A 13,841-nucleotide genomic window follows, 5' to 3' on the forward strand; every position below is an offset into this window, starting at 1 on the left:
CCTGCACCTCCGCCTTCTGGCTCCCAGCTGGGGGACGGCATGCAAGGGGAACAAAGCACAGGCTTCGAGCTCTGGAGCGACTCAGAGACCCGACTGCCTGTGTATCATCCGCCTGGCCTCGGCAATGCGCCTGACTTTCCTGAGCTTGAGCTCTGCGTCTGAATATTTAAAGATGCCTACAGCACACAGTGGGCTGTATGGTACCTTGGGAAATCACATACACGCATTCATTTCCTTTACCCACTTCTGAAGGGAGGTACCATGTGGAAGGATCAAGTGTAAAAGGCTCACAGGCCATTGTCGCGGCTGGCAGGCTCTCTGTGCATGAGGGATGCTTTACTGACTGCAGGGTCTGCAGGTTCCCACATGTCATCTGCCAGGGTGTGGTTGGTGAGTGAATGGAGGGACCAAATGTACATACCCACCACTCCTGGTCCTCTTCCCCTGTGACAATAATTACTTCTCCCTCGATGAAGGTGAGCTCGTTGTAATTGTCTGCCTGGCAGTCGTAAATGGTCTTCACGGGCCTCACTTTATTCTTCCCCTTCAATACAGAAACTGGGTTTTAGCTGGAAGAACAGGCTGCAGGGGTGAAGAGCATTTTGCTCTTTAGGTGGATGGGTGATGTGGGGCAAGCGACTGGACCTCACCGAGCCTTGATTTTCTCAAGGGTGTGTGTGTGGAGGGGAGTGTCTGCCAGGCACCCAGCGTACCACCGTGTGCTCTTGAGGAATGACGGGCCCTTCCTCCATCAGGAGCAGGCTAGTGCCCAGTTAGGGATTGGCCACTGCCAAGTTATTTTCACTAAAAATCACATCATGTAGGCAGGAATCGAAATTCAACTTCCCCAAAACACATGAAGCACCCTGCCCTCCCCCACTGGCAACAGAAGCTTGCAGAAATGACAGCGGAGTCTAAAAATGTTTTTAGGAAACATGATGTAAAGCAAAATGTGCAGCTTCTGCACACTGAATGTGCAGCATCAACAAATTTCACCGTACCCTCATGCAAAACAGCAGGTCAGGACATGTGGGCTACCCCCGGCAGGATCAGCCTGGCCGGGTGGATTCTTGCTCATACACCATTCTAACTTCTGGCCAGTTCTGACTTAGGCTTTCGTTGGCTGGGCTTCCAGTTCTTTGTAAACAGAAAGATGAAAACAGAGACCTTACCTTCTAAAGAAAACTTTTAGCACCCAGCTAATAAAATAATCAGTAATAAAAAGAGCAAGCTGTCTCTCTGAAGTGTTTGGGTCTGGTGACTCCCCCTCTCTGCCTCCTCACTCTGCCCTGGATGAGCCAGGCCTGTGCTCCCTGCCAGGGCCATGGTGGGGTCTGGGAAACCTGGCAGAACTATGGTGGCAGCAGACTCTGAAAGCAACTGAGAAGCAACCAAGAAGGCCCATGATGTGCTCATTTAAAATGGAAAGGATTAAATGAGACGGCTCGACTGCAAAGCTCCCAGCATCAACTGGAACTGCACAAATCAAAAGGCTGGTGAGGCCATCGGCAGTGCTTTGGACTAGGGGTAGCGACCTCCTGAGGACAAGGAAGAGCATCTATGATGCTCGCCAGGCTGGTCTCAAATCCATGGGAGGATGATTTATTTTTCTTACCTTTCCTTTGGTACTCATGTGAAACTTTTTTTTTTGATAGCACTGGGGGTTGAACCCAGGGACAGTGTACCACTGAGCAACATCCTCAGACCTTTATTCTTTTGAGACAGAATCTCACTAGGCTGCCCAGGCTGGCCTCAAACATGTGATCCTCCTTCCTCAGCCTCCTGAGTTGCTGGGGTTACAGTATGAACCATGGATACACTTTTACTCTAACATATTTTACAATAAAATGAACGGATGGGGCTATCTGCACAGCGGGAGGACTCTGGGTTTCCACAGTAACTGTGCCCCTCACCTGAGGTGCAGGGCCGTGGGGTGCAGCCGTGCACAGGGCAGAGTACTGCACATCTCCCTGGAGCATCACCTTTCCACAGAGATGGTGGAGAAAGCCATGTTGTGGTAAAATAAAGACGATGCACTACAGAGGAGGAATGTGGCTCTGACAGAATGGCAGAAGGCTGACACTTTCTCAAAGCCCGCCTGTGGAAGGGTGGTGGACTTCCCCCCTAGGAAGGCATGAGCAGCACTGGCTGAGGAGCTACTCAGGACCCCGAGAGGGAAACTGCTCTCCCATGATCCTGGGGAAAAGCAGCAGTGCCGCCCTCAGGTTCTCCGGAGAGCAGCAGCGCTTGTGCTGCATGGCCTGAGGGCTCCCAAGGCTCACACGCTGACCCACCTGTGAGCTGCGTGTCCATGGGCCCCCTTTTTTTTGTGAGGAAAGAGCCTCAGGGTGAGGAACTTGCCACCTCCCTGCAGTTTTCCCAGGTCCTATGGCAGCTGAGGCAGGTCGCACAGCCTGCCTCTGACCACCAGGCTGTCTCCGCCCCAGCACCTGCCCCACAGCCAGGCAGAGGCGTGGTGGGCAGCCTGCTGCATGGGGCAAAGCCGTCCCGATGCCCTCCAGGGGCAGTGGGGTGAGTGGCCTGAGCGCAGGGGGCACCCACGGTGTTGATTTTTCTGGGCAGTGGTACAGGCGTCTCGGGCAGAGTGGGCGTGAGGTCACTGGAGTCCTCAGATGCCTGCTTCGGGACAGTATCTCTGGACTGCATGTTTAGGGAGAGATCCCCTGGGTGTGACTTCTGTGTGACCTCGGAGGGCTGCTGAGACTTGGGTGAGACGTCACTCATCTGAGACTTTGCCAGCAGGTCGCCCAGCTGGGGCTTGGGGGGCAGGTCCTTCATGTGCGGTTTGGGAGATAAGTCTGAGAGCTGGGGCTTGGGGGGCAGTTCTCCAGGCTTAGGTGGCAAATCTCCGACTTGGGGCTTGGGGGCCAGTTCTGTGGGCTTTGGGGGCAGGTCTCCAGGTGGTGGCTTTTGTGGCAATTCGGCCAACTGTGAAGATTTCTGAAAAATCTCAGGCGGGATGTTGGCTTTGTCTAGAGAGAGATGATGGCTCGTTTCTGTTTTCCTTAGTGCCACTGTGGGGAACAATCAGAGAGAACAAGGTCACCAAACAGACAACGCGTTATCAGCAGGAGGCACAAGCACCTCAGTGGAGCCATCTCCAGGGAGCACTCGCGGGGACCAAGCCAGGGCCAGGCCAAAGCCTGGGCTGCGGTTCTTGGCCAGGTGCGAGGAGGAAGCTGGAAAGTCCATCATGCAAGGACAACAGGGCCACCTTAACTCAGAATTTAAAACCCCCTTAAAAGGATACTATTCCCAGAAAATTGGAAAGCACAGTTGAAAAGAAAACTGCCCCATAAGACTACCTCTACAGGTAGCCATTTTAATATGCGTCCTTCTGATTTTTCTGTGTGTTTTCTACAAACGAGACTTTTATCAATATACTGTTTGAGCAAGAGTACTTGCTGAGCTATTAAAATCCTTTACGCGTAGCACAGATGTAATGTTGAAGGGGAATTCTATCAAATCTATGGCTGTTATAATTTACTTCCTATTTTTTTTATATGATTCACGCAGTAGGTAAGAGAGGTCCCTATGGCCACCCGACCTCCTCCCGCTCTGCACACACGTACACTGAGGATGTCATTTGACACAGTATAGGGGACCGGAATCCCAACACTGCAACTGTCTCCCTACCCAATGCGCCTGGAAGGGCTTCTCCCCATTCCCTCACCAGCTGCACATGCTGCAAGGCTCAGCGGGGACAACTTACTGAGCCTCTCACAGCCTTGCACAGCTCTGCAGAGCAGCACTTACGGCATTCAGACACGTCTTCATGTCAAGCTCAACATTAACTAGCTGTGTGACCTTGGGAGAATTACCCAATCTCTGTGCCTCAGTGTCTTCACCTCTAAAACCCTAGTTCAAAGGGTTCATGAAGATTGCATGAGTTAATATGTGTAAAGAATTGACTGATGGGACCTGGCAGGCGGTGATTCTTCTGTGAGAGTAATAATATCACTTCTGTTCAGGCTCCAGAGCTAGGAAACAGAAATCTTGGTTTGAGTATTCCCCAGTGCGCTCTGTGCTGAAACATAACTCCCACTGGGAGATATTATGAGGGTGGGGACTTACCCTGACTGTGGCGCTAGGAGATGGAGGCTCTAGGAGGTGATCAGGGTTAAAGTCATGAGGGTGGAGCCCCTGTGACTAATCCTAATGAAGAGGTCGCTGAGGACGTGATGCCTGCTCTCACAAGCCTGCTTCCTGACTCTAGACCTGTGAGCCTTTATCACCTTGGGACTCTGTCAGAAGGAAGACCATCACCAGATGCACTGCCAAACATTGCACCTTCAGCATTACAGATCCAAATAACCTTTTTTCTTTATAAAGGTATTCAGCCCCAGGTATCCTATTACAGAAACAAAGTAGGCCAAGAGGGAAAACTTTGGTCCAAGAAACTTAGAAGACAGATCAATCAATCAAATGTGTAGACTTCATCTTGATTCTTATTCAAATAATTCATAAAAAATTTGCTAGTAAATTTGACATGTGAACACTGTGTAGTTGATGATATTGAGGAATTTTTAACCTTTTATATGCGAGGATGAATTGCATATGAATAAAATCACATGTTTGGGGTCTGCGGCAGAACTACTAGGGGCCAGTGGATAGGGATATATACAGAATGGGATCAGGTATAAACTGGGAAGTGCTGGAGATGAGTGACAAGTGTCTGGGAGGCTGCGTTACCTTATTCCTGGTCTAGCTGTCAGGACAGGTGCAGGTGAGAGAGCAAAAAACAGCACAGGAGGGATGGGAGGCGTGGAGGGGTGGGGACGGGGAGCAGGCAGCAGCAGCCTAGGTGGACATTTGGTCTGGGTGCAGGAAAATTCTGCTGGGAGGCAGGGAGAGGGACTCAGGGGTAACAGGCAAGAGACACAGGTCAGAAGCTGGGCAGCCTGAAGGTGGAGGACAGTGTCTAGCAAACTCAGCTCAAGCTCTTGAGGCCAGGATAAAAATGAACACTGTCACCAATAAAACCTAACTCTAGAGAGAGACTCAGCAAATTCTGGGAGTGCTCCCTCACTGCTCCGTGGATGATGAGTCAGCAGCCACTTGAGATGTCCCCTCCTGACAGGGAGTCGGCCCCTTCTGCTGATGTCCTTCCAAATGGCCACTAGGCTGAAAAACTTGGGAGAGTGGCAAATTCTAACTCCTCTACACTGACTTCTACTCTAACTAGGCTGCAGAACATGGGACAGGGTCAGAAGTTGGCTCCAGGCACCAGCAGTCCAGAGCAGCTCCCCTGGGCCTCTGCCAGGACCTATGCTGATGCTGGCCTTGGGCTCCCAGGAAAGGGAAGCAGACGTCTGATGGGCTCCGCAGTTCTGAGGGCAAGGCTGGCGCTGCACTAGAAGTCTGAAATTTTGGTTTGTGGAGGAAAACTCTGTTTAGGTCTGAAGAAGACCTGGTCAGAGTGGAGTGTCTCTGCTGCCGAGCAGCATTGGCAGACATGCCTTCTGTCCTGTGCAGAGCTTGTGCCTCTCTATGGCATGACAGATGCCATCTTAGGGGGGGTCCTGTTGCCACCCACCTGCTGGGGGCCCTCTGAGCATGACTGCACTCTGTCCTATAAACTCCATGAAGTAGGCATCATTCCCCACTTTAGAGCTGAGGTGTGTGAGGCTACCAGGTCACTGGCCTGAGGTCACAGCTAGGAAGTGGAAGAGCCAGTACTACTCCCCAGGTCTGTCTGCTCAAGTGTCCCAGAGGGGAGAGACTTGGAGATCATGACAGTGTCTTCTGGAAAGGTATTTTTTTAAATGAAAAACTACAGTGTTTTGCTAGTCACAGATTTTGAATTTATAAATAAATTTATAACCTTTTTAAAAACAAGTATTTACTGGGCACCTCCTATGTGCAAGGTGTTGCTCTGGGCATTTTGGACAGATCAATGAACAAGAGATGAGACCTCTGTCCCTTGGGAAGGTGCAGTTTAGGAAGAACTCTTGGGCCAAGGGCAGTCTTTGCAGAACCAGTGCTGACCAAGAAATAACAACCATTTAGGATCTAGAAGTTCTATAATATCAGTAGTTCTATAATATTATTCAAAGAAATCGAAGCATTTACAGAATTACCTAGAGGATTCTTTCAGAATTCAACCAAATATTACTCTATTTTCAGGACTTCCTTTTGCCTGGTTGAGAAGCATGGGAAAGGGTTGGGGATCCCGAAGCCAAGGAGTTTGATAAAGCCACACTCTGCCTCAGAGCTCTTATTGTTCGAGGAATAACGTGCATGAAAGCACTTGGCCACCACAAGCTGTGACCGTCACGTACTGACCACAGCACCCTGCCTCATCAGCTCCCATGAAGCAGCCCTTGTCACCTCATCTTCAGATGAGGAAGTTGAGGTACATGGAGTGTCACTAGCTAGCAGAAGGTCCCTGGGCCAGTGGGGGACAATGGAAATTCAGCCCCTTCCTCCTCCACGCCAGATGGCCTGGCCTCCAAGTCTCAGGCTGGCCCTCCGGAGGACATGTACCTGTGCAGGGGAAACACCCAAGTGCCCAGAGCAGAAGTCTGCTCCACGCGCGGTAGCGCCAGGCAGCCACTGTCTCCCTCTAAGGAGACGCTACGGTTACCCTGAGCACCCCAGGGGCATTGCGCTCCCGAGAAGCAACAGCAGCCACCAGCCTAAGCAGCCCTTGCTGAGGACCTTTTCTTGATCCCATGCCCCCTTCCTGGCCTCTGACCGGCTGCTGTCCTAAATGCATTGAAAGGAAAAAAAATGGCCAAGCCTTCCAACCAAGCAACCGAGTCAAGGAGAAGAGGACGAGGCACTTGTTCCTTTGATGCGGCCCCCGCACACCTGGGTCCTACTGCCCCTGTGTAGCTCCCTGTCAATCCTCCCACCCCTGCAGCCTGGAGGGCAACCCTGTCCAGACGGTCACTACTGAACAAGGAGCATAAGTGCTGGAGGGCTTTGCTTCCAACATTCTGCAGTGTGTTTGCTCATGTTCTGCCTTGGCATCTTCTCAAAGACCTTGACCCATGGTTCCTCCTGGTCATGCCACCAAGGCCAGGGCCAGGGTCTAGACGGATGGTCCTTCCATGGAGACTCTGGACCAACACCCAGCCTGCACCTTCAGCTTCCTATCACAAGTGAGCACAGGGCCAGTGCCGTGTGCACAAGTGTGTGGGCATGTGTGCGGAGGACTGAGAATGCAGAGATTGCCAACTGGCTCTGGTTTACAACCAGCCTGGCCATTGCAGGTGCTTTCTCTGTGTCACCCTCCCCTCTCTGGCCCCCTGAGCAGGGGTGGAGGAGGACCAAGTGAGGATAAAGTTGGGAGCAGGGTGTGGAACCAGCCAGCTCTGATATTCATGCTGCTCTGAACCTCAGTCTCCTTATCTGTGAAGCTGAGGATAATGGTGATTGGGTCCATCCCACAGGGATACAGGGGTCAAATGTGACGGCAGCATTAAGAGGAAAGGGGTTTTTTTTTCTTTGCTAAACCCTACAAAATGGCCCTGGCACACCAGCTGATTCTTTCTCCTGAGGGTCTGGAAGTGGTTCTTTGTGTCTGATATTTGAGGTGCACCTCTACAGAGAAAACCCTTTGGGGTGGGCTGGATAAACAGTATGGCTTTTAGCTGTCCCCCTTCAGGGAAAGGAGGGAAGAAAGGAACACCAGGGTTAGCCCCACCTACAAAAATCTTACAAACAGCCAATCTAGAAAGAGGTTTTGTGTTTGAAAAGCTCTGGCTTCCAGATTTCCCTGAGGAGAATCTTTTCCAATTTCCAAGTCTGTGAACAGGTGGAGGGGGACATAACAAAGTCACAGAATTAAAACATCAGAAGCAACAGTAAAGCTCATCTGGCAGGAGCGCCGTCACAGACCCTCTTCTGACTCTGACCTCAGGGCCACGAGGCTGCACTGCCCATGGATGGAGTGCCCCATGCAGGACAGGATGCCCGAGAGTGGACGCCCAGCCTCTCCTCATGAGCCACGCTGCCAATGACCACACCATGAGTGGCACTGGGAACACAGCCTCAGCCACCTGCAGAATCCTTCCCATCGCAACTCCAAGTCCAACAAGGAGCTCAGAGGGCTTACCTGGATTGTTGAGACAGCCCCTCAAACTTGTTCGCTGTCTTACTTGAAGATGACGGACCCACATCGTTACCTACGAGGGAAATCAGATAGGGAATGTACGGCTTCTGCAAACAGGTGGGATCCCTGAGGTTCCAGAAAGGTATTTAAGAGACCTCAGCCTTCTGGCTGTATGCGTTTGGGGCATTAAAACAAAACAAAATGAAGCATTGTTTTGGGGTTGGTGTTTTTATTACGAGTGGAGGAGCACGTCACAGGAGAGCAGCCTGGTTTTTGACAATGCCTCTAAGATCACAGGACCTGGTGTCCCATTGGCTCAGATCCTGGCCTCAGACTGGGGGCACAGGAAGAAAACAGTAAAGTGTCAAGTTCACGTAGAGGTTGCCCCTGGTAACCACACTCAGATGACACACTTGACCCCCACACTGTGGGCACAATAAGGAGGGTGCTGATGACAGTCATGGCCCTGAGCCACTGACTCGTCATTCATCCATATTTTAACATTTCTTAAGCACCTACTATATGCAAAGCATGAGTGTGAAGTGTGGGCACGGAGGCACATGAAATGCCACTGTTCCTGGGAGCCTCGTGGGTGGCAACTATTAACTTGGAATGAAACAAAGACAGTCAGGTTTGCTACTGTGGAAATCCAGAGGAAATGGGTGTCTGCAACCTAAGTGGCAGGGGTGGACAGGGACTATCCACCTTGGAGGTCATGACACATGAACTCCCTCATGGGGAGTGGCAAAACCAGAGGCCCGCAGGTGAATGTAAGTGTGCTTCTGCCCAGAGGAAGTCAAAAGACCAGTTAGAATAAAAGTGGCTTGCTGGCGCACATCTATAATCCCAGCAACTCAGGAGGCTGAGGTAGGAGGATTCGAAGATTGAGGCCAGCATCAGCAACTTATGAGACCCTATCTCAAAATGCCCTGGAGTCCTGACCACAAATCTATATGCTCTTTGCCACCCTTCATGATGCCCCAATGGTAACATTAATCACAGAAACTACATTTATTGAGAACTTACTCTGAGCAAGGCAATATACCAAGTGTCTCAAGGTAATCGTGCCTATGAGAAGTAATATAATCACCCTCTCTCTTTTACACTTGGTGAACCATGAAGAGAAGCAAAATTGCCCAAGGTGAAGTAGCAGGTCAGAGCCAGGGAGACCACCTCCAGGTCTGGACACTAAACCTTACCCTCCACCCTCCCAGGCCTCCAGAACCTGTTCAATCAGGAGGGCTTGGCAGTGTTGGGGCCTCTTGAAGGGAATGTCCCTGATTCTAGGGTATCTATACACAAAGACATAAGTTCAACTGCATTGCCAGCATCAAAGACTTTCAAACCAGTGCTGTTTAACTTTGATAAGATACTGCTGACCATCAGTGTATCCATGAGCCTGTAACGTGATAATGGAGGACTTCTTTGGGATCTCTTGTAAAATCTGAACTGATTGCTTTAAGGTAGGCTTTCTCCCCTGGCTCCCCCGGCCCAGCATCATGCTCAGTACTGAGTCTACAGTCCTGGATCTCAAATTCTACCCTTTCAGACTGAAATGAGCCCTAACTATCAAAAAGTCACATCCATGGATTCCCTCTCCAGGTGGAAACACTTCCAACAATGGCTATTAATTCACTTTTTTACATGTGAGAGGCACGAGTGACTTGGAGACCAGCAGACTGAACCCCTTGGCTCTACTGCTGTCCTTCTCTCTGAAGTCACATAGGTGAGTTATCATGGCTGTGGTCTGGTCCCACGTGCATTTAATCTTCCTTTCTGGCCACTCAAGATGACGTGCCACTCTTCAAAGACACTGTTTTGATGCCTCTGTAGCTCTGCTCTTTCTTTTCTTTCGTCCCCTTCCACTCTTGAATCTCACAGCTAGGCAAAGGCCACCTGCTGTGCCCAGAAGAAAAGCCTGGCTTAGAAACATTCCTAAAAATAAGACAGCACTAAAAGGAAGAGGAGCAAAAATGATGGCGGCAGTTCAGTCCTTTTTTCTTTCTCCGTGCAACCTGGAAAAGGCTGTGGGTGGATCGCACAGGTGTGTGCAGGAGAGACCTGGAGGAGGCCATGGCCAGACAACTGGAGACCTTGGAGCCAAGACTCCTTACTATACAGCTCAGAAGCTGCAGGATGGGAATTTGTGGGAAAGGCAGAGGACATTAGCTCAGCAGTGAATGGCCTGGAGGACTTGGCCCAGGGAGGACCCAGGAGTCTTCTAAAATGATGGACTAGTAGACAGGCCTGGAGTCGGAAAGGGGTTCAAATCCCAGTTCTGAAGTTTCTGGATTCGTGACTTTAAGCAACTTCTATGCTTCAATTTCCTCATTGGTGAACTGGGGCAACAAGAGTCCCTTATCTTTTAGAATAATAAAAGATAATTTTAAATCCCAGTGGCCAAAGGTGAGGAATGTTAGTGATTCCCAGAGGTCACTTAGGCGTGGAATGGTGGAACCGAGATCAGAACTTGGGCTTCAAGAATGTTCATCCAGTGCACAGATGGCCTCCCATGACCCACACTGCAGACATTTCTCTAAATGTTGATGGGCTGAGGTCCCAGGAGGAACTGCCCTGAGATATTAACTTTAGGAATCTCAAGTGCAAGAACAGGATTAATCCTATGCCTATCAATCACACACCAGATGATTTGTTGCATTTTTCCTGGGTTTATTCCTGTGAGACCCCTAGAGTAAAATCTGGGGTCCACTCTCAGCCATGGTATGCAACCTCATGTTAGGGATTTAAGAGATCACACTCCTCCTGTACTACATCTTACTTTGCTATCTTTTTCCCTTCTCTTTCCTCTCATTTTCTTATTTTTTCAATTGTGTTAAAATATGAGCTGGTCTGTTTTAAAGTAGGTTCTTTAAAACAGGAGGAGGTATAACGAAGTGCCACTTCAAAGATCCTAAAGCACCCACAAGACTCAAACTGCCCATTGTTCTATTTGCTTCCTTATCAAGACTGCCCTGGACGTCTCTGGACACAGATGGCCCCATTTATCACAGAAGTGGGGATTCTGCAAAGCAGTGCCTGGGCTGTTCTGGGGGCTGTGGATGGTGCAGGTCTGGCAGAGAGCACCTGGAGTGGCCCTTCCTGTCCGGGTCAGGCTAGAGCTGCACTTGTTGCAGATGGAGAGTGGGGCTCAGCCCACAGAGCACTCACTGCTTGCTGGACTTCCTGGGCTAAGTGGAGCACCTTCTCTTCACAGGTACAGAAATGACTATTGAGAAGGGGACAGTGAGGAGTCTCACTCACCTGCTTTTTGAGCGTGAGGAATGTGGGCTCTCAGCTACTCAGGCTCAGACCACCCCTGGCCCTCAGGCACCAGCTGTGAGAACTGGGGCAAGCTGCGTAACCTTCCGGAGCCTCCTGTCCTCACAGCCCAGGTACCAGCACAACCTCCAGCATACAGGATGCTCAACAATGCCCGGCACTCCACGAGTAAGAGCCAGCTTTAAAAATACACATGTGCAGTTGTTTATCTAGGTAATGACACCATACACCTGCATTAAGAATTGAAGAAGGCAGAAAATGGTTTTGAGGGGTAGAAAGACAGTGTCTCTGTAAGTGGCTTTTCATGAAGTAGATGCATTAAAGGCTACTCTCTTGGCCCTCATCCTTACAAGATGAACATCAAATGCCTGCTTATGTCCTCCAGGCTACTCCCCTCATCCTGCAAGCACAAACTCAAGCTCTACCACCTCATCTTTTTTTTGTTGTTGTTGTTCTGGGGATGGAACTCTGGGGTGCTCTGCAATTGAGTTATGCCCTCAGCCCTTTTTTGCAATACTGGGGATTAAACCCAGGGCCTTACACATGCTATACAACTGCTCTACCACTGAGCTACATCCCCAGACCCCTCCCCCTTTTTTGTGGGATACCAGGGATTGAATTCAGGGGCACTCAACCACTGAGCCATATCCCCAGCCCTATTTTGTATAGCACCTCGCTTTTGCTGAGGCTGGCTCTGAACTCATGATTCTCCTGCCTCTACCTCCTGAGCTGCTGGGATTATAGGCATGTGCCACAGTGGCCAGCAGACCTTTGTGTGTATTTTTTTGGTAGTTCTCAATGGACAGAATGCCTTTATTTACTTTTATGTGATGCTGAGGATTGGACCCAGTGCCTCACAGTGCAAGGCAAGCTCTCTGCTACTGGGCGACAGTTCCAGCCCACCTTTTTGTTTTGAGACAGGGTCTCTAAGTTGTCCAGGCTGGCTATGGACTTGCAATCCTCCTACCCCACCTCCTGAGTAGCTGGAATTACAGGTGTGTGCCACCGTGCCTGTTCTCCTTCCTGTCTAAAGTCCAGCATGGAGGGTTGGGCAAAGCATGAGGACATCGGTAGAGGCAGGGCCTGGTAGCTACAGGGGCTCCACAGTCAGAATCCAGAGATGCCCGAGTCCTGTAACAGGACTATGGTAGGAGGACCCACTAAGTGTACAAGCTTCAGAAAGTGACAGGTGGAAACTTGCTCTTGGCCGAGGGAAGAGACCACTGTGCTGCAGGCAGGGGTGGCCTCAGTGCTGACCATAACGCTGGCTGGCATGTTCACTGAGAACTAAAAAGAACGAGGGCCAACAGGGTGGTGAGACTTCTGGGCACACTGGAATGTGATCTGCACGTGGGATGGATGTGAATCTTTGGGGTCCAAAGAATAAATGAGGATAGGTTGAAATGGCCACCTGAATATTTAAGTCCTAACTCTTGGAACTTGCAGATATGAACTACTAGGAAAAAGCATCTACGTCACAATCATTAAGTTAAAGCTCTTGAGATGAAGCGACTACCACAGGAATTCAGGCAAGCCCTAAACACAGTATCAGGTATCCTTATAAGACAGGCAAAGGGAGCTTTCAGAGCAGAGCAGGGGCGAGGTGCCCATGTGAGGCAGAGGGAGGAGCGGTGTGCGTCATAATCCAGGAACACTGGGAGGCACCTGCAGCTGAGAGGGGCAGGGAAGAGGATCTTCTCTAGACCCTCTGGAGGAAATGCAGTTGTGCAGAATTTCAGACTTGTAGACGACAGAACTGATAGATCTGGTGCTGTAAGACACCAAGTTTGTGGCTTGTGCTACAAAAGCCTCAGGATGTTAATACAGGTTTCTGATACATGTGACAGTCTCCCAACTAGCCATCTCAGTAACAAAATGTTGCTACTGAGAGTAACATTAGCTAGCATTTACTGAGAGCTTCCTATGTCCTGGATCCTCTGCTTCATGTGTCTCTTACTTAAATTTCATGAGAATATTCTGTAAACTATAGGTATAATGACTAGCCCCAGTTAATGAATGAAAAACTGAGGCACAGGATAATTCAAAGACACCTGCTGAAGCCACATGGTTACTAGGTGGCAGAGATGGAATTAGATGTAGGTAATATGACCCTAGCATCCACATGGGGGGCTCTACTGAGCACAGCAGCACATACCTTTACAAGACATTCATGCCTGGGAAAGGAGGAGAGACAGAGAACCATGGGAAGCTGCTGTGCCTGAGGCACAAAGAGTGGGCACGTGTGGGGTGGCTGGGCCGGGCCCCGTTAAGCAGATTCCAGGAAAGCAGGGCTTAAGGGATGATGAAGCACAAAGGAGCAGAGGTAAGAAGATCCTAGGTTGAGGGCACAGATCCGAGAGAAAGGATGCAGTCTGGGAGCCTGCTCGGCTGCAGAATGGCAGACACGGCCTGCTCTGGGTGGATGTGCAAGGCTGCGAGAGCAACAGGCCGCTCCTCCACCACATCTTCCACTGATGTCTTC

The 13,841-nt window shown here is 50.3% G+C and overlaps 1 pseudogene across 1 annotated transcript in view; it reads right to left on the reverse strand.

Moving 5' to 3' along the window:
• Window positions 1-2,557: 2,557 nt before the first annotated feature.
• The window catches only part of LOC143389120 (arf-GAP with SH3 domain, ANK repeat and PH domain-containing protein 1-like), a 66,936-nt pseudogene continuing 55,652 nt past the window's right edge, over window positions 2,558-13,841 (reverse strand). The window contains exons 13-14 of the transcript XR_013155155.1: window positions 8,084-8,153; window positions 2,558-3,035 (exon numbers count right to left, since the gene is read on the reverse strand). The product of XR_013155155.1 is annotated as an arf-GAP with SH3 domain, ANK repeat and PH domain-containing protein 1-like (transcript). The remainder of the gene's footprint in view (window positions 3,036-8,083; window positions 8,154-13,841) is intronic.

Source organism: Callospermophilus lateralis, unplaced genomic scaffold, assembly GCF_048772815.1.
Source record: "Callospermophilus lateralis isolate mCalLat2 unplaced genomic scaffold, mCalLat2.hap1 Scaffold_65, whole genome shotgun sequence".
NCBI classification, from domain to species: Eukaryota; Metazoa; Chordata; class Mammalia; order Rodentia; family Sciuridae; genus Callospermophilus; species Callospermophilus lateralis.